This window comes from Bubalus bubalis, chromosome 13 (assembly GCF_019923935.1).
Source record: "Bubalus bubalis isolate 160015118507 breed Murrah chromosome 13, NDDB_SH_1, whole genome shotgun sequence".
NCBI lineage: Eukaryota > Metazoa > Chordata > Mammalia > Artiodactyla > Bovidae > Bubalus > Bubalus bubalis.
The window spans coordinates 11,537,299-11,560,699 of NC_059169.1; the positions used below are offsets into that span (position 1 = coordinate 11,537,299).

At 47.9% G+C, this 23,401-nt stretch overlaps 4 long non-coding RNA genes across 5 annotated transcripts; 3 read left to right on the plus strand and 1 right to left on the minus strand.

Annotated features, from left to right (window-relative positions):
* Positions 1 to 687: 687 nt before the first annotated feature.
* On the plus strand, positions 688 to 14,786 carry LOC123328958. The gene is made up of 2 exons (XR_006543993.2): positions 688 to 2,073; positions 14,684 to 14,786. It is a non-coding gene; the product is annotated as an uncharacterized LOC123328958 (long non-coding RNA).
* A 2,173-nt stretch (positions 14,787 to 16,959) lies between these two features.
* Positions 16,960 to 19,275, minus strand: LOC123328957. 2 transcript variants are annotated; one of them, XR_006639891.1, is made up of 3 exons: positions 19,166 to 19,275; positions 18,993 to 19,070; positions 16,960 to 17,956 (listed from the first exon to the last, which is right to left on the minus strand). It is a non-coding gene; the product is annotated as an uncharacterized LOC123328957 (long non-coding RNA). The 2 variants fall into 2 exon arrangements; XR_006543992.2 differs by lacking the exon at positions 19,166 to 19,275 and having other exon boundaries at positions 18,993 to 19,127.
* Positions 19,276 to 19,303: 28 nt separating this feature from the next.
* On the plus strand, positions 19,304 to 20,703 carry LOC123328959. The gene is made up of 2 exons (XR_006543994.2): positions 19,304 to 19,632; positions 20,412 to 20,703. It is a non-coding gene; the product is annotated as an uncharacterized LOC123328959 (long non-coding RNA).
* A 602-nt stretch (positions 20,704 to 21,305) lies between these two features.
* On the plus strand, positions 21,306 to 22,373 carry LOC123328898. The gene is made up of 2 exons (XR_006543899.2): positions 21,306 to 21,933; positions 22,232 to 22,373. It is a non-coding gene; the product is annotated as an uncharacterized LOC123328898 (long non-coding RNA).
* The last annotated feature ends 1,028 nt before the right edge of the window (positions 22,374 to 23,401 follow it).

The window sequence follows — 23,401 nt, forward strand, 5'->3', positions numbered from 1 at the left end:
TAATCCAAGGAGGAAAGTGAAGTCACTAAGTCGTGTCCAACTCTGCGACCCCATGGACTGTAGCCTACCAGGCTCCTCTGTCCATGGGATTTTCCAGGCAGTAGTACTGGAGTGGATTGCCATTTCCTTCTCCAGGGGATTGTCCCAACCCAGGGATCAAACCCAGGTCTCCCGCATTGTAGACAGACACTTTACCATCTGAGCCACCAATAATCCAAGGACAGCTCCTCCTAAATCCTCAAAAGATACTCTGGTCCTAACACTTCTTACAACTGCAGGATAACATGGGCAACTCTTCACCTTGCAAAGCTCATTTTCCTCTCCTACGAAATGAAGAGAACATGAGACACACTGAGGTCTTTGCAATCCTTTGTTTCGGGGTGCCTGACACACACCAGGCTTCCAAACGTTGAGTGGAGACCTGCTCCTCAATTAACTCTGATATTAACACTGAGCATGCTTTACACTTGGACAGGAACTACAGCTACATGATCTCCATTGGCCTTTCAAGGATAAGAGGAAGGCCCGAGGGGCACCAGGGCACTTTGATCATTAGAGGTGTGTTTTTAGACTTCCCTGGTGGCTCAGATGGTAAAGCGTCTGCCTGCAATGTGGGAGACCCAGGTTTGATCCCCGGGTCAGGAAGATCCCTTGGAGAAGGAAATGGCAACCCACTCCAGTGTTCTTGCCTGGAGAATCCCATGGATGGAGGAGTCTGGTTAGCTACAGTCTAGGGTTGCAAAGAGTTGGACACAACTGAGCGATTTCACTTTCTTTCTTTCTTCTTTCAGAGTAAACTTGCTGTAATCTTCCCATTTCTTCCAAACAGAATCAATACTGATAGGAGCCACCATGGGTGTTTTAGACTTTGTTCACAAAACTTTGAACAGTGGCAGGTGTCATGGGGCAGGAGTGGCTGGGGGGGATACTTGGGGCCAGATCCACGACCTCTGGTCTTCTGCCCTTTCCCTGGCCCCCATTTTTCTGTGCCTTACACCTTTCTCTAAGTTCCAGGCTGATTGATGTTCAACCAAAATCATTCACTGACTTTAACGTTGGCTGTGTTGAAGTACGTCTCTTACGTCTCCTGCATGGGCAGGTGGGTACTTTACCACTAGCGCCAGCTGGGAAGCCCCTGGAGGCTCCATAGATGGGTTTAAAGGGAACAGGGGACAGATCTGTAAGGCTGCTGTCCTGGTGCCCTCGAGACGGCCTTGCACTGGCCAGGCTCTGTCCTGTTGACCACCTTAGATCAGGGGTGAGCTGAGGCCCCTGACACACAGGACTTCTCCAGAAAGCCTGCCAGGCCTCTGACATCACATCCTTGAGCTTCCTAAGGCCAGAGGCTGCTGTGAAGCCCTTAGAGCTTTTTACTCGTGCAGGAGTCAGAGGATGGGTCCCAACGTCAGGCCTTTGTGCCTGGGGACTGTCCTGTCCTCAGCGCTGAGTGAAGAAGTGCTTCCCTGGACACTTTCCATCTCACGCGCAGCTCCTAAAATGGTCTCTGCCCCCATCACCACAGGCAAGAGGAGGGAGGTGCAGCCAACTCACAGAACTCGCTCTGACAGGTTTCCGAGCTTTGCAATCACCAGCAAAAAGGTGCCGGGAGCCCTTCCCTAAAGGGCCCCTTTGGGCAGAGAGGACATTCCCAGCTGCCCCCTGCTGTTTGGCAGATTTCTATCTCAGTGAGACTCACCCTCAGTAAGGTTAACCTGGAGTAAGACTAACCTTCAATCGGTCATCCATCTTAACTTGGGTCCTTGGTTTGGTTTTCAAACCTGCAAAGAATTCTTCCTACATCCCACTCAGCTGACAGCACAGCCCACGTGTGTCCAGTAAGTGCTGACAACCTAGAGCAGGCAGCCCAGCTGGGAGGGAGCCAGGGAGCCCTCGCGTTGGAATTCACGCTCTTAGAAGTGAAAGCTCTCTGCCCCACCATCCCGCTGCCCCCTCTTTCCCTCCCTCCTTCTCTCTAGCCCCCCAGCTCCCAGCACCCCCAAGCCAGAAAGAGAGGCCTCACCAGAAAGCCAACCCTGATGGCATCTTGACCTTGGACCTCCAGCCTCCAGAACTGTAAGGAAATGAATTCCTGTTGTTGAAGGCACTCAGTCTGTGGCATTTTAAAGCAGCCCAAGCTGACTAATAGAGGGGCCAACTGTCCCTGTCTGTCAGGGACTGGGGGTGGGGGGTGTTCCGGGACATTCTTGGGCAAACTGGGACAGGTTGGTCAGCCTGATTTAGGAGACAATGCGTATAAAGTGCTCGGGCTTCCTACAGTGCGTGGCAAGTAGTAAGTGCGCCATAAATACAATTATTATTTCATCCCTTCAACTAAGTCAGAGCCTACACAGTGCTCAATGCGGTTTAACATACTAGACGCACAAAATAGATAAAGCCTGCTGTCGTGGAGGTGGCGAGCATTTACTGAGTCCCCAGACCAGATCGTCAAAGTCTAGCTGTGATGGGTTGGTGCAGGGATGTGTCAGAATGGCACTACAAAGGTCGAGCCAGCCTGGGCTCTGGAGAGGTGGCCCTCAGACACTTCTCTCCGCTGTCCCCCAGCAGAAGCCACCAATCGAGGCCGTCACTTTGGTTGCTTCCTGTTTCTAAAAAACAGAAGCCGGAGAAGCTGGGTAGCACTGGGGTCCTGGGTAAATGACCACAGGTGTTTTACCGAATGGCCCTGGGCAAGCCCAGCCCAGATTCTTCCTTTTGACTAAGCAGAAAAGAAAAAAGTGAATTGAAAGTAGCTCAGTCCGACTCTTTGTGACTGTCTAGTCCGTGGGATTCTCTACGCCAGAATACTGGAGTGGGTAGCCTTTCCCTTCTCCAGGGCATCTTCCCAACCCAGGGATCGAACCCAGGTCTTCCACATTGTGGGTGGATTCTTCACCAGCTGAGCCACAAGGGAAGCCCAAGAATACTGGAGAGGGTAGCCAACAAAAGTCCATCTAGTCAAAGCTATGGTTTTTCCAGTAGTCATGTATGGATCTGAGAGTTGGACTGTAAAGAAAGCTGAGTGCTGAAGAACTGACAGTTTTGAACTGTAGTGTTGGAGAAGGCTTTTGAGAGTCCAAGCCTTGGACTGCAAGGAGATCCAACCAGTCCATCCTAACCGAGATCAGTCCTGAATATTCATTGGAAGGACTGATGCTGAAGCTGAAACTCCAATACTTTGGCCACCTGATGTGAAGAGCTGACTCATTGGAAAAGACCCTGATTCTGGGAAAGACTGAGGGCTGGAGGAGAAGGGGACAACAGAGGATGAAATGGTTGGATGGCATCACTGACTCAAAGGACATGAGTTTGGGTAAACTCTGGGAGTTGGTGATGGACAGGGAAGCCTGGGGTGCTGCAGTCCATGGGGTAGCAAAGAGCTGGACACGACTAAGCGACTGAACTGAAGCCTATCCCTTCTCCAGCGATCTTCCCGACCCAGGAATCGAACCAAGGTCTCCTGCATTGCAGGCGGATTCTTTACCAACTGAGTTATCAGGGAAGCCAGGCCATCACAAACTGCTCTCCTGAAAGTTCCCCAGTTTGCCCACAAGATGGCAGAAGAGAACATCCTTGGGAAAACGGGACGTGCCAGCAAAAGGCTTTTGTAAATGTTGGGAATACCTTATTAGGAATGTTTCATGAATGCGCATACGAAGGTCTCTTCATACACTATGTATTTTTTTTTCTAAACGGTTCATTCTTGGGACTGGCATGAATAGATTCTGTTCTCTCTGGAACTCGGGTACAGATTCCAGCAGGGGTCGCTGTTCCCCGACTTGGCACTAGGCAGCATCTGGAAGCCGCTGCTGCCGCTGCTGAGTCGCTTCAGTCGTGTCCGACTCTGTGCGACCCCATAGACAGCAGCCCACCAGGCTCCCCCATCCCTGGGATTCCCCAGGCAAGACCACTGGAGTGGGTTGCCATTTCCTTCTCCAATGCATGAAAGTGAAAAGTGAAAGGGAAGTCGCTCAGTCCTATCTGACTCTTGGCGACCCCATGGACTGCAGCCAACCAGGCTCCTCCATCCATGGGATTTTCCAGGCAAGAGTGCTGGAGTGGGATGCCATCACCACTGGCTTTGTGTAGTTGGGGAAAAAACTCACATTTATCAAGCATGGCAGTTTGCATTATTTAACTTACATCCTCATCCACTCATGTATTTGTACGGTACATATTTATTAAGCTTCTCCCATTTTCCAGATGCTGATACAGGCCAGATAAACGAATAAATGTAGTGTCAGGTGTTGATAAGCGCTATGAAGCAAAAAATAAACTGAGTGAGGGGTGAAGCCTGATATTTAGAAGGAATAGCTCAGGAGGGCCTCTCTGAAATGGTGACATCTGAGCAGAGACCTGCATGGAGTAAGGGAAAGAACATTCTGGAGGATCCTGACAAGAGCAGATGCATGAGATGGGAATAGGGTTCATGGGTCTAAAAACAGCCAAGAGGCACCCATGTCCAGAGTGTGGTGAGCAGGGGACGAGGGCAGGGTGACCAGATTGGTCGTGTAGGGCCTTTGGGGGCCGTGATAAGACCTGGGGTTCTTTCCTGTGTGTATCGGGAAGCTGTCAATGGTTCTCAACCTGGGCTGCTCCTTAGCATCATCTGAGGAGCCCCAGTGCCTGTGCCTCCCTAGACCCAGATTCAGCATTCTGGGGTTGTAGCCTGAGCATCTGGGTTTTTTCCTAAACACAACAGGGAGTATCAATAACAGAGGCTGGCACACAGCTTCCGCTGTCATGCATGAGCACAACAGAGGCCTCCGGGCGTGGTGGGCACTGTGCTCCTGTGTGCCTTTCAGGAGCAGCTTCAGAGCCCATGAGCGTATGGAGGCGGGGTGTGGGCCACCGAAGACAACACTCAAAACTATGAACTGTAAGCTGGAACTCCTGTCTCCCATCAACACTACTGAATCTTTCCTGGGGAAAATACAACTTCTAAAGCACCGTGAGTCCTTCGAAGGTGTGTGATGACCAGTGCAGAAAGCCGGATGGTACAGCTGAGACACGGGGCGTGTGTCCATTTCTGTAAATACGTCAGGTGTGTTTAGATGTAAACTCTCCAAGGCACGGTTCCAATTTCCTCAGTGCTGTTGTTAGAACAGATTACCAGGTCGGTATGTTATTTAGTACTGATTAAGTGCATGTGAAGCCTTTTGACTGGTCTTTGAAATTTCTCTCTCATTGCAATTAAAAAAAAATTTCAAAGAATGGTGGACCCTAAACAATGTGGTTTTAGCAGCAGAGCTAGGAAACAGCACTGCACGAGCCCTTCTTTGTTCTTCTTCAGTAAACAGTGGTGCGAGGCTTTCAGATTACCGTTCCCTTAGTCAATAGCTTGGCAAGACTGTGTGCAGAGTGGCCGGCCACCTGCTACCCCAAGTTTATTTTGACAAGATAGAGGTGAGGCGCCCAGAAAGCCTTCTCACCAGAGATTTGGCTCCATGAAATCTGCCCTCACCCACCTGAATCAAAATGATTGCCCAAACACAATCCATCTTGAATACTCTGTACTAATGTAATATATTTTTTAATTAGCTTTTTAAATCAAATCAGTACATGCAGTCTAAAAAGGCAAAGATCTCTACAAGACTTGTTCTGCAAAATCGCAATCCACCATTTTCCTTCCCCCAGCCAATTTCCACTCCCTAGAGGCACCGCTTTGAACTGTTTCAAACAGTCTGAGGGTTTATCTCCAAATAGCATGCTTACATAACTACTTGTTGGTTTCTTAGTTTTCAACTGTATATATTAGCTTCCTACTGTAGACCAAAGGAATTTAGCTCTTCTTCACAGACCCTGATACTGGGAAGGATTGAGGGCAGAAGGAGAAGGGAGCGATAGAGGATGAGATGGTTGGATGGCATCACCAACTCAATGGATATGAGTTTGGGCAAACTCCAGGAGCTGGTAAAGGACAGGGAAGCCTAGTGTGCTGCAGTCAATGGGGTCGAATAGGATCAGACACGACTGAGCGACTGAACAACAGCAACACACATACCTTGCCATTTGCCCCAGCTGCAAATGCACACTGGTATCCACCCAATACAGCTTTATAGTAATTTTAGTTAGATTAATAGTTAGTTAGATTTATTTATTATTGTATTAGATTTATTTACTTAGATTATTATATTAGATTTATTTAGTTAGATTAATATTAATATTCCAGGACTTCCCTGGTGCTCAGATGGTAGTGTCTGCCTACAATGCGGGAGACCTGGGTTCGATCCCTGGGTTGGGAAGACCCTCTGGAGAAGGAAATGGCAACCCACTCGAGTACTCTTGCCTGGAAAATCCCATGGACGGAGGAGCATGGTAGCTTACAATCCGCGGGGCTGCAAAGAGCCGGACACGACTGAGTGACTTCACTTTCTTTCTTTCTTTCAATATTCCCCATCACATTATTATGCTCGTATAAATGCTACTTTCACATAAGCTACCTAGTGTACTGAAACTAGTTTTTACTTCTCTGCACCAATACCATAGTTTGGTTTCCCTGGAGTTAATTATTCTTTTAAAAATTTGCTTTCTTTTCTATATGTTTTTACTAATTCAACCTCCAAATCTTCCTTGGTTTAGTAAATCGCCTCTCAAATTGGTCAGATACGCTAAATGTTCTATCAACTTCATCATCTTAAAGAGGTTTCTTCTGGAAGCTTCTGAAGAACTCCAATTTGGAAGACAGAAAGAGCCTTTCAAAAGTATCTTGGGGTCCTCTTTGCCTCTCTGCTTTGTCACCTCCTATATTGTGTATCCCATGTCTTTTTGTTTTGTTTTGTTTTCTTGATTTATTGCTTTTTTTTTTTTTTGGTGGGGAACTTTTCTGTATAGCTTGCTGAGAAATGAGACACGGGAGGGAGATTTTTTCCTCTAAGGTCTTGAGTGAAAACATTTTTATTCTACTCTCCCATTTGATTGACACTGAGCTGGGTGTAGAATTCCAGTTGAAAGCCATTTTCCCTGGAACTTTGAAAGCATTCCTCCATTTGAGCTGTCAGTGTTGCTATTGCAAAGCCCAAGCCATTCTGGTTATTGATCATTTGTATGAAAACATGTTTCTCTTTAGAAGGTTGTAGAATCATCTCTTGGATTCTAGTAATTTGAAATTTCATGGTGATGTATATTGCTGAGGCGTCCATTTATAGCCATTATGCTGGCCGCTCAGTGGGCCCTTTTCACATGGAAACTCCTGTCCTTGGGTTCTGGAATTTTCATTCTCTCCCTTCCATATCCCCTGCTTCCTCTGTGTCTGCATGCCAGCTCAGTCATGTCCAACTCTCTGTGACCCCATTAACTGTAGCCCACCAGGCTCCTCTGAGCATGGAATTTTCCAGGCAAGAATACTGGAGTGGGTTGCCATTTCCTTCTCCAGGGATCTTCCCAACCCAGGGATTGAACCCACATTGCTTCCTCTACAACTGCCATTATTTAGATGCTATTCCTTCTTGACCAGGCTCTAATTTTCTTATCATGTCTTTCTTATCCTTTCTCTCCTCTCCCTCCTACTTTTTTTATTGTTTTACTTTTGAAAAATCCTCAGTTTATTTCCCAAATTCCCTATTTATTTTTTCTTAATTCCTACCAGCTCTGATTCAAAGAGTTTTTAATTATCTAAAGTATTTTTGATGGTCTCCAACATGTCTTTCATGATGACCGCGTCTTCTCTCCTAACTTTTAGACTATGCCCATGGGTATTTTGAAGAGTTCTTCCCCTATCTAGTCTCTGGTCCCTCCGTGTTGCTTTTCCTCAAATGTCCTGTGATTCTTGGTCGTTAGTTCATGTTTAAGCAAAGGGATCTGAAGAGCTGCTTGGAAGTTCTGTGTGCATGGTTTTCATGCTAGGGAAATCTGCATGAGCCATTTTATTGCAGAACCCAGAAGTTGGCGTTTTTAGATATTTTTTGATTCAGACCAGAGTGTGACTGTCCTGAGCTCTGAGTCAGGTGGCAGGAGAGGAGGAGCTTAGCATTCAGTGTGTAAACCTTCATTTACATCCTGCGTGTGCCAGCTGTCCCCAAGCCCTTGACCCTGGATTTTACTCTTTCCAGAGACTAAGCCGCCAGGGACGTGCTGGGGAGGAGATATACCAGCTGTGTAGGAATGGATGGTGCTGTGCTGTGCTTAGTCGCTCAGTCGTGTCTGACTCTTTTGCAACCCCAGGGACTGTAGCCCGCTAGGCTCTCTGTCCAAGGGATTCTCCAGGCAAGAACACTGAAGTGGGTCGCCATGAAGTGGGTTCCCAACTCAGGGATCAAACCCAGGTCTCCCACATTGCAGGCAGATTCTTTACTGTCTGAGCCTCCAGGGAAACCCAGGAATGGATGGTGGGGGGAGCTTAACCATCTGATTCCACGTGCTGCCCCACCTTCATGTATGTTTCCCGAGGTGTTAGTGCTGCTGATTCCTGAGATGGGTGTGCATGTGTGCGTGGGTGTGTGCGATTTGAGTTATTGTATAGCTTCCTTATTATAAAATTTTGAAGCCAGCTCCTGAATGGGCTAAGTTACTCACCACTCATCTATCTGCTTTTCAGCTTCTAAACTTGTCAATATTAACTTCTCTCCAACTCTTTGAATTGCTACATTAAAAAAAAAATTCTTTTTTCACCATCCTCACTGTCATTAAGTGAGTTGATGGAGTAGATGTAAATATTTGTATTCAGTCCTCATCTCTATCCAGAAGTCCACTGCCTCCGGGACCCAGCTCTATAATTGCCGCCTTTCTTCTGATTGAACAGACTTGCTGTCTCTACTCTTTCCAACACCTTATTCCAGACGCCTGGAAAAGCTGCCTTCTCCCCGGGTCTAGTTTGGTGACCTGTTCTTCCCAAGCCCTGCAGAGGTTAGCTCACCCCATACTCTCCTGCCTTTGGACTTCAAGCCATAAGCCAGTTTGTTTCACCCACTCAGGACAGACCTGGTGGGGCTGAAAGTCCTGGGATCCAGGGAGAGTAGAAGTTATTTATCCCCATAGATATCCTGACACTGAGAACCAGGCGGCCTCAAATCCTGATCTGGCCACCTCACATCCAGAGAACTTGTTTTCTGATTTGTCTTTCATTTCCCCCTATCTGCTTAGACTTAGAAAAAAGGAAAAACACTCATCATGTACTTGTCTTTGACTGCAAGTAAGAGAAACCCCAAGCCACACTGACGGAGGTAACGTGGACATTTTTTTTGGCTACGTGCTTGAAAGTCCAAAGATGAGACAGGCTTCCGGCCTGGCTGAGCCAGCTGCTCTGTGATGTCGTCAGTGGCTTCGTTCTTTCAGTCTTTATTTCCTTTCAGTTCTTCCTCTACCCACATCATTCTCATTTCATTTGGAAACCGATTCCCCTCAGGGTTATAAGGGCTATGCTGGTAGCAGTAGTCCTTCAGTCATGGTCAATTTCAGTGCAGACATGACAGAGAAGAGACTTTCAACTCAAAGTCCTTCCCTTCATGTGTATAGCATGCCGACCGCCGACTGCACTCATCACTGTTAGCAGAGAAAGTGCACAGCCCGCTCGGGTCCAGGCGGTGGGGAGGTTCCTCAGGAGACCGGGGCAGGGCAAAGGAAGTGAATGCCTGAAACTAGGGCGGTGGTCATGGGGCCAGGTGAGAAAGAAGAGTTCTCGGGGGACTTCATTTGAGGTGATTGGAAAATCAATCAGGGGAGCGTCTTGAAGGTAGGGAGGAAGTACCAGCGGAGGAGACTTGGGGGCAGGAGAATCTGGAGGGGGAGAGAGACGCCTGGGGGCCTGACATCGCTCAGGCGCTGGTGTGGGTTGAATTGAGTCCCCAGAAGGAGAGGGCACCATTTCCTGGGAATGTGACCTGATTTGGACATGGTCTTTGCAGATGTCATCAAGTGAAGGTGCGGTCATCCTAGAGTAGGATGGGCCCTTTGTCCAATATGACTGGTGTCTTTTTTTTTTTTCTTAATATTTATCTATTTATTTGGCTGCAGAGGGTCTTAGTTGTGGCACACAGCATCTTTAGTTGCAGCGTGAGACCGCTTAGCTCCAGCATGTGGGATCTAGTTCCCTGAGCAGGGATCAAACTCAGGCTCCCTATCTTGGGAGCAGAGTCTTAGCCACTGGACCACCAGAGAAGTCCCAACTGGTGTCTTTCTAGGAAGAGAAGGGATGCAGAGATACAGTGTCATGAGGAAGGCAGAGACTGGAGTGAAGCAGCTACAAGCCCGGGATGCCCAGGCTGGCTGACCGGCAGCACCAGAAGTTAAGGGAAATGTCTAGAACAGAGTCTCTGCTAGAGCCTTCCGAGAAGGCCTGGCCCTGCCAACGGCTGGCACTTGGCTATTGGACTCCTGGACTCGAGAGCTTTGAGAGAATGAAGTTCTGCTTTTCTAAGCCACCCAGTTGGTGGGTTTTTTTTTATGATGGTTACAGCGTAACCATAATTTGTTATGGCAGTTCTAAGAAACTCACACCCACCCCAGCAGACAACAGATGGCAAAGGTGGGGAAGTGAGACAAGTCTGTAGGAACCAGAAGCAGAAAAGCGTGTGAGTGAGGCTGTGGGGAGATGCACATCGATCAAGTACCTGGCTGTGGTGGAGACCTTACCAGTGTGAGACTGAAGGAGGGAGCAGGTCCTGGAACCCGGAGCCGGCAGCCCAGCTGTTGGGGAGGGCTGGGGCCCTTGGAGGAAGGGATGCGGCCAACCCAAGGCCACCAGGGAGGAGAGATGCCCTGACCTTCCTCTCCACCTCCCAGCCTCCCACTGGCTGAACCCAACCAGAAGCCCAAGCAAGGCAGCCCAGTGGGCAGTTCTCCTAGACAGCCTCCTGGGGCACAGAGCAGACTGGGGGTGGGGTGGGGTGGGCAGAGAATGGACCCGAAGAGGCCCATGGAAAATACTCCTCAGAAAAAATAGAGAATGTGGTTTAAGCTAGAACCTTCTGGTGGGCTTCCCCAATGGCTCCGTGGGTAAAGAATCTGCTTGCAATGCAAGAGACTTGGGAGACATGGGTTTGATCCCTGGATCGAGAAGATCCCCTGGAGAAGGAAATGGCAACCCACTCCAGTATTCTTGGTAAAGAATCTGCTTTCAGTGCAAGAGACTCAGGAGACGTGAGTTCGATCCCTGGTCGGGAAGATCCCCTGGAGGAGGGCATGGCAACCCACTCCAGTATTCTTGCCTGGAGAATCCCATGGACAGAGGAGCCTGGCGGGCTACAGTCCATGGGGTTGCAAAGAACATTCTGAGAGAAACCATAAATAGGCTGGTTGTCTAACCAGCTGATGTGAACTAGCTTCTTGGTTCCTAGCTGGAATGGGTCTTGGGGCCAGCGGCATGGTGTGGGGCTGGGAGGCCACACCTCCCATCCCAGTGGCTGCTCCAGACCCCCTCATGGGTCTTGCCTGACTTCTGTTCCAGCCTCTGCAAAAGGTTACCGTGCCTAGGAACCTATTCCCAACAACTCGGCACTCCCTTCACATTTCAGATTTAGGCTTGAAACAACAAAAGGCTAGCATGTTACTCTGGAATCACTCAGACCCTTTATTATGGCATAAAAGGCAGAGTGTTTAACAGGCAAATAAAATAATGAGAATTGAAAACTATACCTTGGAATAAAGCAAATAACCAAATTCCAGTTAAAAACACTGAAGACTGCTGTGCCCTCCGTTGTTGTGGGATTTTTTTGGTTTGTTTTTATTTCAAACTTGAGCTTTTTTACAAAGTTTTGCATTGTTTGTCATATTTTGCATTAATTTGTCATTACGAGACGATAAAGTTATTTGGGTTCTACACATGTCCAGAAAATGAAAAGCAAATGAGAAATTTTTTCTACTTAATTCTGAATTGCCTCAGTGGCCTGTTTTTTTACAGAGTATTTTATATAACAGCTCCAGTCAACATTAATCTGTGAAGCAAACATTTTCAAGGGCAGAGAACTCAGAATTATAATAGTTCTGATATAGAACAAAGCCATCCATTACTATCCCTTCTGCATAAGTCTTTCATCCTCATTAAATTGTAAAAATGATGAAGTGGTGGCCTCCATGAGAAATGTAAAGTGTTTTTTAATGAAAAGATACATTTGAGGGAGAGGATTTTATTTATAGACGGTCATAACCATATTCATCAAGTTAATGTAGCCATGTTGGATAGGTGTCCAATAAATCATTCCTGTTTTGTAAAGGCTATCCTGAGCTTCCTCACCAACAGATCTGCACATATTAAAATGGCTAGAGCTGGGATTTGGGGGGCCAGATCACTATTACAAAAAAGAAATAATTGTAATAGCAATTTCCACCATTTATTGAGCTCTTACCATGCCTGATCCACACACATGAATTCATTGACTCGTCACGACAGCCCTGTAGGGTCTGCTCATTTTACAGACGGAACCCAGGCCCTGTCCAATGACAGGCCATGTTTTGGCCACGATGTTTTTCATCCTGCTATTGAAATAGGGTTTTCTCCCTTTTTGTGTAAAACAAAATTCAAGATATGATTTTAAGAAGATCTATGGTTCAAGTGCAAACTGATAAGAACCTGGATTACAAGACTGACCATGAGAATACAAAAAAAAAATAAATCTTCAAAAGTGAAGTCAGAGATTCACCCTAAATGACTTTGTGAAATTGTTGTTTCAGTCACCAAGTCATGTTTGACTCTTTGTGACCGTGTGGCCTGTAGCCCACCAGGCTTCTCTGTCCATGGGCGTCTCCAGGCAAGAATACTGGAGTGGGTAGCCGTTCGCTTCTCCAGGGGATCTTCCTGGCCCAGGAATCGAACCCGCATCTCCTGCACTGGCAGGGAGGTTCTTCACTACTGAGCCACCAGAGAAACTTGTGAAATTAAGACTCATGTAAAAATACAAGTTTTAATGAAATTAACACTCGTATAAAAATACAAGTTCTTGTTTGACTAGTTAACTTTGGGAACTAGATGAACTACTTCTGAAGTTGACATGAACGCATAAACATACAAAGATACCAGAAAATCCTACACAAGAAGACCACCAAGGAAAGACTCCCCTACAGGACAATGTCAAGAACTGGGAAGAGTGGGAGATTTTACCCTTCTGAAGAGCCAACAAGCTACCCCACCACAGTTTCATGATGCCGGTAGAAGACATGAGACCCCTCGGTAAATCTGAAGTGTCAGCATTAGCAACATTTTGCTGTGTGGCTTCCCCAAGCCTCAATTCCCAGAGTGACTTGAATTGGCCAGGTGGGTTGCATGAAAGGAAGGAGACCCTGGGCTCAGGAAGCCCTCATCTTTCATGATGGGCAGGACCACGCGTACCTGTTGCTTCCAGGAGACACTGCCTCTGTCTCCCAAGGCTGTCTGCTATACACATATCCTTGAAAGACAGCCCAGAACAAAGGCGTCTTCAGCTCAAAAGATGTGCCAAAATGCAAGAGACCCAAAGGTGACTGTCTCCCAGCAGATAACACATTATGCAACCCTATAATTAAAACAGGAAATGTGGATCATGAAAAGACAAACCAATGGAATGGGACATAAAGATCAAAACAGACCCAAATAGGGCTCCCCTGGTGGTCCAAGTGGTTAAGAATCCTTGCAATGCAGGGGACACCGGTTCGATGCCTGGTCCGGGAAGACCCCATATGCTGCAGGGCAACTAAGCCCTGGAGCCACAAAAGCTGAGACCACATGAAGCAACTAATGAGGCCCGTGGGCCTAGAGCCGGTGCTCCACAGCTAGAGAAACCAGTGCAGCGAGGAGCACTGCAACCAGACGGTAGCCCCGGCTCTCTGCAGCTGGAGAAAAGCCCTCGTGCGGCAATGAAGACCCAGTGCCGCCAATAAATAAATAAATAAGTATATTAAAAACAGACCCAGATTTATGGGAATTTAGAATTTGATAAAGGTGTCGTATCAAATCATTGGAGAAAAACATGGCTTTTCAACAAATGGTGTTAGGAAAATGGAGGAATTATCTGGGGGGAAATTAAGCTGGCTCCATATGTCACAATATACTCCGAATAAGTTCCAAAAGAAGAAGATATTTAATCATTTTTAAAAAATGAAAAAATAAATAAATAAAAAATGAAACTGTGGAATGGTGTATATAAAAGTAACCATTTATATATGTAATATATATACTACCTCTGGGAAACTTGACTTTATCTGAAACTTTCTACTCTTTTGCTGCTCTGTGTGACCCCCATAGACGGCAGCCCACCAGGCTCCCCCATCCCTGGGATTCTCCAGGCAAGAACACTGGAGTGGGTTGCCATTTCCTTCTCCAATGCATGAAAGTGAAAAGTGAAAGTGAAGTCGTTCAGTCGTGTCCGACTCTTAGCGAACCCATGGACTGCAGCCCATCAGGCTCCTCCATCCATGGGAGTTTCCAGGCAAGAGTACTGGAGTGGGGTGCCATTGCCTTCTCCCTTTTAAAGGCTAGTAAATATAGCAGGAATGATAGAGTCACCTTGCTCTATGATAGAGACACCTTGCTGTTTTGAACCATCGTCATATTGATTGATGAAAGCTAAAATTATCGACGATGCTAAAACCACTGAATGAAAGTTTGGAGAAGTTGATGGCTAGTTCTATACGTCAGCTTGGCTGAGCCAGATATTTGGTGCAACACCAGTCTAAATGCCATTGTGTAGGTATTTTTAAAGATGAATTAACATTTAAATCAGTAGGCTTTGAGCAAAACAGATTATCTTTCATAATGTGGGTGGGCTTCATCCAACAGGTAGAAGGCGGTTGGAGAAAAAGACCGAGGTTCCCAGAGGAAGTAAGATTTCTGCCTCCAGGCTGCCAGCCTGCCCTGCAGAGTGTGGACTCGACAGCCCCTACAACTGAGCAGTTCCTTAAAAGCAGTTTCTCTCTCTGTACGTGTGTGTGTGCAGGCACAGACGCTCAGATGCACATCCTGCTGGTTTAGTTTCTCTGGAAAACCCTGACTCATACAATGGCATTATATTAGTTAAATTCCCACAATTTAAAAATGCTATTAATTACAAAGGAAAAAAAGGAAACTTTGCAGTTTTGGCTTTGGTGGAGGGTTTTGGCCACACTGTGTGGCATGTGGGATCTTAGTTCTCCGGCCAGGGATCAAACCTGTGCCCCCATGCATTGGAAGGGGGAGTCTTAACCACTGGACTGCTGGAAAAGTTCTCGGATGGCAGTTCTTTGATCACCAATAAGGAGAAGAACCAGCATCACAGCCCCCCTGAGGTGATACTCTGAGAAGGATCCAAGAGCACTGATGTAGATATCCTGCTAAAAATGAATGACCCGATTCTAATCAGGAGGGAAGCTGATTGTAATCACGAGGAAACAATCAGAGATAAAATGGAGCCAACTTCTACAAAGCAAATGGCCTGTCCTCTTAAAAAATGCCAGTGGCATTGAAGAAAAGGGCTGAGGAACTGGTCCCAATTAAAGGAGAGTAGGGAGGTGTGAGAACTAAATAAACACGAAGCATGATCCTGTACGAGATCCTGGATCAGGAAAAAAGGATATTACTGGACGGTTGGTTAGATAATAGGATGGCATTGTTAAAATATCTCCTGACTGACTAGCTGTACTATAATTAGGTAAGAGAACGTCTTTGTTCTTACAAGAGAAGGGGAGGGAGAGAAAGCAGGAAAGCAAAAGTGAAAATGTGTAAAAATGACTAATTGGTTAATTCAGGTAAAGGATATATGGAGTTCATTATATTATTCTTGTATCTTTTCTGATGTCTGAGATTTTTTTTCCGGGATAAAAAATTTAAATTTAACGAAGAATACATAAGCATTGTAAACGTTTTAATCAAATGTTAATAAGCCTGCTTTGAAAAGACAGAAGGATTTCCAATTCATTTAATTACCTGGCCAAAAAAAAAAAAAAATCTTGAGCCTTCCTGCCGCTATTCTAGCCACCTAATCAAGATGAAGTAAGATGCTGCCGTAGGAAGCTTTGTAGTTGCCCTCCCCTAGTTATCTGGTACGAGTTCCCATGGGGGCCCCCCTCCCCATAACTGATACAATGGGTATCATCTTAAAGCCAGGTATTATGAGGCTTGGTACAAGAGCTGTTTTTTAAAATGCCTGTACCTATGATATGTTTTTCTTCCTTTCCCTGTTCATTTTTAAAGATTTTTAAATTCCAGCTTATTTTGACGTAAAGCTCTGATCCAGTCCCCATTTCCATCCTTAATATGGCAGCTTTCCCATCACTATGGGGTTTCAGCTCAGGCGAAATCAGGAGCAGAAACAGCCCATCCTAGAAACCTGGGATTCAGCGGAGGGAGGGGCGTGCAGTGAAAGAAAGTTCTTGTTGGAGAAACCGACCCCAGCCAGAAGGGGCACAGGCCCAAGGTCAGGGTTTCAAGGTTGGCTTTGGAGACCCTCAAGACTTAGGAGACAAGGCAAGGTCCCAGCCCTGGAGGATCTCTGGACAAAAGAACTCAGAGCAGAAGTGAGGACAAGATGAGGGTCTGGGTGCTAAACTGCTTATCCGAATAGGGCTGTGCTGTGCTCAGTCACGTCCCACTCTGCAGGCCCACAAACTGCAGTCCCCCGGGCTCCTCTGTCCGTGGGATTCTCCAGACAAGAATACTGGAGTGGGTTGTCATTTCCTCCTCCAGGGTATTTTCCCCACCCAGGAATCAAACCTGTGTCTCTTACATTCTCTGCATTGGCAGGTGGATTCTTCATCACTAGCACCACCTGAAAAGCCATGGTCTCAAAACAGAAGTGCCTGGGGCATGGGTGTCCGGTGAGCTGCAAGACCAACTTTGTCAGGAGCTCTTGAGCTCACAATTCCTTCAGCTCTTTTGGTTACCCTTTGATATTTGCCTCATTGTCCCTTCCTCACCCCTCCCAACTTCCCCATGGCCAGCCATTCAGAACTGTGCAGACTCAGTCTGGCAGACTCAGAGTCCTCAGTGACTACAGATGCATTGAATGTTCATTTTCACTGAACGGGTGTGACTGGGTGTTAAAATTGATACCTGGTTAATGCTGAAGCAGGATATCAAAGACCAAGTTCATGGGTTACAAAAAAAAAATCGGACATATCCTCAAAAACAATTTGATTATTCTTATAAGGTTATATTAAAAAATTTAGAAGTTAATTTTTTGAATTTGACATTTCACTGTTGAAACAATTTCTCTTGTGGTCACAAAACTACATTTTCCTGATATTAAGTCACCCACTTTCAACGGAACTTGGTGGGGGGAGCAAGATTTCTTTGGCTGAGTTTTGCAGGTTCTGTGTGCTCAGTCGATTCAGTCATGTCCGACTCTTTGTGACCCTATGAACCATAGCCCGCCAGGCTTCTCTGTCCATGGGATTCTCCAGGCAAGAATACTGGATTGGGTTGCCATGCCCTCCTCCAGTGGATCTTTCCCACCCAGGAATCGAACCCGCATTTCTTATGTCTCCTGCATTGGCAGGCAGGTCCTTTACCACTAGCACCGCCTTTGCAGGACAAGGTACTGATGCTGATAATGCTGTCACCAAGTATTAAGCTTCCTTTCTTCTCCAGTGGCAAGTGACAAAGGTAAAGATTTATTTATTCTTTTAACACTTGAACCTAGAGATTGATCCGTGGAAATGATGCAAGTTCACCGAAGCAGTCCTGCAGACTGAGACCTTCTCAGTGCTCTGAGAAGGATGCTTTATTACACAGTGATGGGTTATTGAACCAAACCTGGATCTGCTCGCCCTCGAGCAGTCAAGCCAACCTACTGACACAGTGTTGGTGAAGGAAAGTGCAGCATTGTTTGCAGGGCACCAAGCAAGGAGTCCAAGGCAGCTTGTGATCAACCCCCCCAAACTCCCCCAGGAGGTTCAGGCAAGCCTTTTCACAGGGAAGGTGAGGAAGGGGAGTTCCAGTTCATGTACTGTTCTCTGGTTGATGGTGAGGTCATGGGGCGGGGTCACAGGGGTTATCATGATCAATCCTTAGGAGCCAGTAGGTCTGGGGGCTTCATGCTCCTGGTCATCAAGTAGTTACCGTCTTCCATATTAGCACCTGCAAAACAACTCAGAAAATGTGCATCACATCCTGTTATTACCTAGATAGTTCAGAGAGGGGCAGGGGATATGCAGAAGGGGTCTGTCCCAGGAAGGCCACATAGAGTCCTGATCCACTACAGATGCCTACTTGTATTTGAGAGTAAGTATTCAGGGATAACAATAAATGTGAACAGCATTCCTTGTATCACCTGCCTCACCTGGCCGACTAGAGTTAATGGGAATCTAGGCACCTGATTCAGGTCGGGGAGCCTGAAAAGACAAAGAAGGTGCCCCTGACTACACAGCTGAATCACAGATTTGCGCCAAGAGCCAGGGCTAAGCCACCCTCGCAGGCTTCTCTGCTATTAGGTATATTTCAAGAAAGCTTTTCCGGTCTCTGTACTGAACCTTCTTCAGGACGGTGAGGTGTAGCAGGATTAGACCACATGCCAGGTGACCCCTGCTGTGCTCAGCCGGTCCGACTATGTGATCTTGTGGACTGCAGCCACCAGGCTCCTCTGTCCATGGCATTCTCCAGGCAAGAATACTGGAATGGGTTGCCATTTCCTTCTCCAGGGGATCTTCCTGACCCAGGGATCGAACCCACAGCTCGGTGTCTCCTGCATTGGCAGGTGGATTCTTTACCACTAGCGCCACTTGGGAAGGCCCAGGTGACTCCTGGGGCCCCACTCAAGCCTCTCTGGGGGCTGGATGGCTCTAACCCCCCCTCCCCCCACCACACACACACAGCTCCAAATATCTGTTCTCTCTCTAGGAACACACAGAGGCAGCATCTGTCCTATATCCACACCGTCAGAACAATGCCCTTCACAAAGCTGACCATCACCCCATTTTTGGAGAAAGAATGAATGAGTGCAGGAATGACTGGATGTCCAGTCAATGGCAGCAGGTGGCCACATTTTATTGAAGGTCAGACCAGCAATCACCTGCCTGAGGACATCGGGCCAGGACCAATCTGAAGACGGAGAGTTTGACCTTATGATTTACTGGAGATCTTTTCTTGAGCTCTGATTGCTTTGCTAAAAACCCACCTGGGGGCTCCTGGAGGGAGGCGGGATCGGGGTGGGGGGTCGGCATTTCCGGAGGGGCGGTAGGTTGCAAAGAGACTCCTTGTAGGGAAGGGGAGAAAACCTGTGTGCTTCAGGCTCCCGCCCCCTCCCCTTCCCTCCTCCCTTCCCCCTTCCCCCCACCCACCCCACCCCACCGTGTTCTGGCAGCTCGCGTTCTCCTTTGCTTCCCGCTGCAGCCCCAGCGGCACTCCTTCCAGCAGAGCGTCTTAAATTGCTGTTGAATGGCTCTGACTCATCACCTGACGCTCGTTTTTTTTTTTGCTCTCGTTTTCCATTATAGAAACCTTAGCATGTGAGTCAGGATCAGAGAGAAAAGCGTGAGCCTGGCCGAGGGTGGGGGCGGGGAGGGCGTAAAGGCTGCGTGGGGGGCAAGGAACCGAGACAGAAGCCCCCTGCCAGTGAATCCCCGCTTTGCCCCGAGGGTTTCTCTCGCCGGGACCGCGGAGCCCCTTGCCCTCTCTTTAGCTGCAGGGGACGGTGGGGGGTGGGGTGGGGGGCAGCTCATCCGAAGGGGGAAGCCGCACCCACACCCGCGGGTTTCTCCGCCGTGTCCTTGCCAGGCTGGTCCCTCTGAACCAGGAGTCCCCGACTCCCGAGTCAGGTGTGGGTGTTTTTTTTTTTTTTTTTTAATTAAGGTATAGTTGATTCACAATATTATATTAGTGCCAGGTGTACAACATTTCGATTCAGTGTTTTTATAATTATACTCCATTTAAAGTTACTGCTAAACAACGGCTGTTCCCTGTGCTGTACAACATACCCTCGGTGCTAACCTGGTTTATACACAGTGGTTTCTGTCCCTTAATCCCCTTCCCCATCTTGCCCCTCCCCCCTTCCCACTCCCTACCGATAACCACTAGTTTCTCTGTATCTGTGAGTCTCTTTTGTGTACATTTATTTTTTTAGATTACACATAAGTGGTGTCTCCTTGAATGTTCAGTCGCTCACTCCTGTCTGACTCTTTGCGACTCTTATGAACTGTAACCTGCCAGGCTTCTCTGTCCATCGGATTTCCCAGGCAAGAATACTAGAGTGGGTTGTCATTCCCTCCTCCAGGGGATCTTCCCAACCCAGGGATCGAGCCCAGGTCTCCTGCATTGCCAGGCAGATTCTTTACCACCGAACCACCTCAGAAGCCCCCATCTAAGTGATAGCATAGAATATTTGCCTTTGTCTGACAGGGGTGGCTTTTGTAAGGGGAAGTATAAGTTAAGAATAGAGGCTTACTGCTTGTAGCTGAAAGGAGGGGGAAAAAAGCCTTCTCCACCCTCCCCCTTTTCTTTCAGAATTTCTTTTTCTCTGTCCTTTCAAACTTGGGTAAATCGTTTTAATGGTCAAGGAAGCCACTTGCCAGTCTTACGACACAATCGTTTCCTCCAGGACCTGGAGCTGTCCCTTTGCAAAGTCAGAGGAGATAAGGCCTTGGCTCCCAGTGCCCGGGGAGAAGATGGACCCGAACTGTCATCTGACTCCTCGTTGTGAAACCTGCAGATGTAATCCATGTACCCACTGAGCTGCCTAAGAACGAGGCTACTTCCTGTCTGCATCCCTTCAGCAGACTGCCTGCCATACCCATCACTTTCTGGTTTAACGCTTGCTCAATAGTCAAACCGTTTTCTTTCTCTTCTACCATCATGGAGGAGAGGTTTTCGGCCTTAGGAGCAGATTTTGTTTTCAATCTATTCCCCACACTTTGCACAGCACCGGGAATGAATCTCATGTCAGGGACAGGCAGAGACACGAATCCTATTGACCCGACGAAGGCAGTCCAGGCCCAGCGGTCTGCAGCTTCTCTCCCAAAGTTTTCAGCTGCTGATTTTTTTTTTTAAGATTTATTTATTTATTTTTGGCTGTGCTGGGTCTTCATTGCTGTGTGGGGGCTTTTCTCTGTGGCGAGCAGGAGCTGCTCTCTGGTTGCGGTGCGTGGGTCTCTCATTGTGGTGGCTTCTCTTGCGGTGGAGCCCCGGGTCTGGGGCTTTAGCAGTTGCGGCACGTGGGCCCAGCAGTTGCAGTTTCTGGTCTCTAGCTCACAGGCTCAGTAGTTGTGGTGCTTGGGCTTAGTTCCACATGCTCCTTGGCATGTGGAATCTTCCCAGATCAGGGACAAAATGCAGTCTCCTGCATTGGCAGGTGGATTCCTACCCACTGGCGGTGGTGGTTTAGTCCCTAAGCCGTGTCTGATTCTTGTGACCCCATGAACTGTAGCTCGCCAGGCTCCTCTGTCCATAGGATTTTCCAATCAACAATGCTGGAGTGGGTTGCCATTTCCTTCTCCATGGTATCTTCCCAACCCTGGGATCGAACCTGAGTCTAATACACCGCAGGTAGATTCTTTACCGACTGAGCTACCAGGGACCACCAGGGAAGTCCCCAGCTGCTGAATTTCTTACTTGTGGGTTTTGAATTGTAGGCAGAACATGCTCTGTGAGCATCAAAATATTGAGCCTAAATCTACAGGAACGGAATTTTGTAAATGTCCCAAGACGGTTGCCGATGGCCCACGTGTTTTGAGTCCATCTCCCACCTGAGAGGCCAGGTGGCCGGTGAAAGTCCTAGGAATTGTGTCACTCCACGTGGCACCAGATCCCTTGCTACCTCGTCCCTGTGCAGCCTGCCCTTGGCTGTGGCTGTCCTCTGAGCAAAACAGTGAAATCAAAGAGGCCCTTCCGCTGCACAGGACATAATTACCTGACCCAAGATACTCCCCTCCCTTACTGCCAGCATTCTTTCCCTGAGTCACCCCAGGACTCTCAGGAGTTGCTGCTGAATGAGCTTCATTCAGCGTCTTTAGAGGCGCAGAACCACCTGGGAAGGCACTGCGGGGTGCGTCACACCTTAACCGGGTTGCTTTTTGCAAATGTCCACGGAGACTTCACACTTAATGAAGCTTTGCCAGGAGGAGGTGAGGACTGAAGAGAGACGGGTTAAGAAAATAGTCGTTTGAGAGTTAGGCGTGTAAATGTGGGTAGAGGGGGCACCGTGGGGAGGGGTCTGTGAGGACATTGATGTGCAGTCCAGGAAGCCAGCCAGCTGTGTACGTCAGACTCGTAGGAGGTCAGGTCAGTAACTCTAGCAACCAGTCCAGGAAGCAATAATCATTCTAGCAATTGGGCAAAAAAAAAAAAAAAAAAAAAAAAAGGCCGGGACTCGCTTAACAACTGCCAGCTTCCCTAATTTTTGGTCTCACTTCCAATTCGCAGCCAACCGGAGAAAGCCAACGTGGCCCCCAACCAATCACATAGGAGCTCCGCTCCTACTGGCCCGCCCCCAGCTTCCCACGGCCAGCAGCCTCCAATCAGGGAGGAGCCTTACCTGTTCTCTAAATCTTTCCCACCCCTCTGCCTACCCTTGAGTCTCTACCAAAGGCAAGTGTTGGCTGCTGCCTCCCTTGCTACAGCAAGGGCTGACTTGATAGCCTCCCCTTTCTCTTTTCAGTTTCACTGAAAGTTGCTCTTTGCAACCCCTTGGACTACACAGTCCATGGAAGTCTCCAGGCCAGAATACTGGAGTGGGTAGCCATTCCCTTCTCCAAGGGGTTCTTCCCAACCCAGGGATGGAACCTAGGTCTCCTGCATTGCAGGTGGATTCTGTACCGTCTGAGCCATCAGGAACACCCATTTGGTTGCCCTTTATTTCCACAAAGGTCAGACCAGCTGCTCAAGTTTCTGAAGACAGAAGGCTCCTTCCAGTGTGGGGGATGGGTAGAGTGAGGGCAGTATCCAGGGTAGGATACTCTTCTTCCAGGGTAGGTGCCTCTGATGCATCCAGGGGGCTAGAGATGCTTTTGAGGACCAGGGACATTGTCCGTGGTCACCACAGGCAGAGGCTATAAAAGATATTTTGCCATGTGCCATCTTGGGCCTGAAGATCTTCTTTCCAGAATCCTCACTACCCTCCCCCATAGGCCAGCCACATCATCCCAGCCTGCCAACCCCAGGGATGGAGGGCGGGGGGAGATGATCAGATGGAGGTCTGGGGTGGTTTTCACTCGTTTGGGAATCATCTCCCCAGTGTCAGTGCTCTGGTTACTGAGCCATCATATCTGTGGGCATCATTTTGGAGTTTCAGGGGAAGTGACTCTCTGGCCCATCTCCTTTGGAAAGCAAACAAAATTCCCCCTGGAAGTCACCCTGCGGAGCTGTAGGCGGTGTGGAGGTGGCAGTACAGGCTGGGGGCGGGAAGGAGAATGCTATGAAAGACCATAACAGCATCAGCGGGATTGTGCTTGGCGACTGCTTGGGGTAATCTGATGGCTGGTGATAGCAATGATCAGATACAGAACACAGGCAGCCCAACACCACCTTCAGAAAAGAATGAATTAGTTTCCCTTTTGACATAGTGAATTAAACCTTGTGGAATAGAGTTTCATG